General features: G+C 47.1%; 1 pseudogene across 1 annotated transcript; it reads left to right on the top strand.

The window, feature by feature from the left end:
* The first annotated feature begins 464 nt into the window (after nt 1–464).
* Nucleotides 465–1,404, top strand: LOC108529325 (activator of basal transcription 1 pseudogene; annotated as a pseudogene). The gene has a single exon (XR_001885493.1). The product of XR_001885493.1 is annotated as an activator of basal transcription 1 pseudogene (transcript).
* Nucleotides 1,405–2,273: the final 869 nt, after the last annotated feature.

Genomic DNA, 2,273 nt, shown 5'->3' on the forward strand with positions numbered 1-2,273 from the left:
GATAATGAATATAAAAGATTTAAATTTTGTAAAAGAATCAAATGGACATTCTCTGACAAATATAACATCTGAGTAAAACACATTAGGTACATTTAACAGCAGACTGGACAGAGAAGTAGATAAAATTAATAGACTTTAAGATAGGATTATAGAAAATATACAAATCCAAGAACAGAAGAAAAGAATGCGTAAAAAGAAAACTGAGCATACAAGATAGTTAAAAAGTATACCATATTTATTTAAAATTCTGGACTAAAAGGAGAAATAAATGGGAGCAGAAGCAGTATTTGTGGAAATAACAGCCAAAATGTTTCCAAAGTTGATAAGACATTATTCAACAGATTCAAGAAGCTCATCAAATTCTAAGCAAGATAAATAAAAGGAAAACAACAGACATATTTTTGTCAATCTTCTAATAATGAAAAATTAAAAGAAGTCTTAAAAGTATCCAGAGGGGAGTCAACATGGAGGCAGAGGAATCGGAGAAGGCCGCAACGGAGCACGAGCCGCTGGAAGGGACAGAATAGACACTAGACGCGGAGGAGGAGCAGGAGGAATCCGAAAAGGCGGCCTGTGGCGGCAATAAGCGGGTAGTGCCAGGTATTGTGTACCTGGGCCATATCCCGCCGCGCTTCCGTCCCCTGCACGTCCGTAACCTTCTCGGCGCCTATGGCGAGGTCGGACGCGTCTTCTTTCAGGCTGAGGACCAGTTTGTGAGACGCAAGAAGAAAGCAGCAGCAGCTGCGGGAGGAAAAAAGCGGTCCTACAGCAAGGACTACAGCGAGGGATGGGTGGAGTTCCGTGACAAGCGCATAGCCAAGCGCGTGGCGGCCAGTCTACACAACACGCCTATGGGTGCCCGCAGGCGCAGCCCCTTCCGTTATGATCTTTGGAACCTCAAGTACTTGCACGGTTTCACCTGGTCCCACCTCAGCGAGCACCTTGCCTTTGAGCGCCAGGTGCGCAGGCAGCGCCTGAGAGCGGAGATTGCTCAGGCCAAGCGTGAGACCGACTTCTGTCTTCAAAGTGTGGAACGCGGACAACGCTTTCTTGCGGCCGATGGGGACCCTGCTCGCCCAGATGGCTCCTGGACATTTGCTCAACGTCCTACTGAGCAGGAACTGAGGGCCTGGGAAGCAGCAACGGCCAGGGGCCGTGAACGGGCTCGCCTGGCGACTGCCCAGGACAAGGCCCGCTCCAACAAAGGGCTCCTGGCCAGGATCTTTGGAGCCCCGCCACCCTCAGAGAGCATGGAGGGACCTTCCCTTGTCAGGGACTCCTGAGGGCCAGGGTGGCCCCTTCCAGCTCCTGGCCCTGCTCTGCTTCCTGTCTACCTCATACTAGAATGATCCTGACTATCCAGGCAAACATTTTACTGTGTTTCTCAGACCAAGTGTCTCTGTTAAGGGCCCAAATGTGCAAGTTTTGAGGGCTTCCACTATCCCCACTCTGAACTCCTGTGTATGCCTGGCTGAGTCACCTAATTCATACTGTCATACTAGCATGATTATGACTATTGCATATACTTGTTTTGTTTGACTCTTGGCTGCCTACGTCTATAGAGTCCCCTAAAATCCCACTTCCTTCCCCAGGAAGGGCCTTTATTTCCAACTAGGGGATAATGCCTAGTCCCAGCAATCTTTCTCTATTTAGCAGTCACAGGTGAGGGTGGTATTAGCATCTTTTTTATGTAGAAAAAATTGACAGTTAATGGCGTGGACTGAGTTGGGAAGAAATACATTTCCTAATGTATTTATAGAAAATAAAAATATTTTTATGTGCCTTTAAAAAACAAAAAAAAGTGGCCGGGCGCGGTGGCTCAAGCCTGTAATCCCAGCACTTTGGGAGGCCGAAACGGGCGGATCAGGAGGTCAGGAGATCGAGACCATCCTGGCTAACATGGTGAAACCCCGTCTCTACTAAAAAATACAAAAAACTAGCCGGGCGAGGTGGCGGGCGCCTGTAGTCCCAGCTACTCAGGAGGCTGAGGCAGGAGAATGGCGTAAACCTGGGAGGCGGAGCTTGCAGTGAGCTGAGATCCGGCCACTGCACTCCAGCCTGGGCGACAGAGCGAGACTCCGTCTCAAAAAAAAAAAAAAAAAAAAAAAAAAAAAAAAAGTACCCAGAGGGAAAAAATACGTTAACTTCAAAGGAGCAACAATAAAATGAATGGCTGACTTTTCAACATAAATTATGAAAGCCAGGAGATAATGGGATAATATCTCAGAGTGCTGGAATAAAAGATTATCAATTTAGAATTCTATGCTTATTTA

Source organism: Rhinopithecus bieti, unplaced genomic scaffold (assembly GCF_001698545.2).
Source record: "Rhinopithecus bieti isolate Rb0 unplaced genomic scaffold, ASM169854v2 scaffold_5882, whole genome shotgun sequence".
NCBI classification, from domain to species: domain Eukaryota; kingdom Metazoa; phylum Chordata; class Mammalia; order Primates; family Cercopithecidae; genus Rhinopithecus; species Rhinopithecus bieti.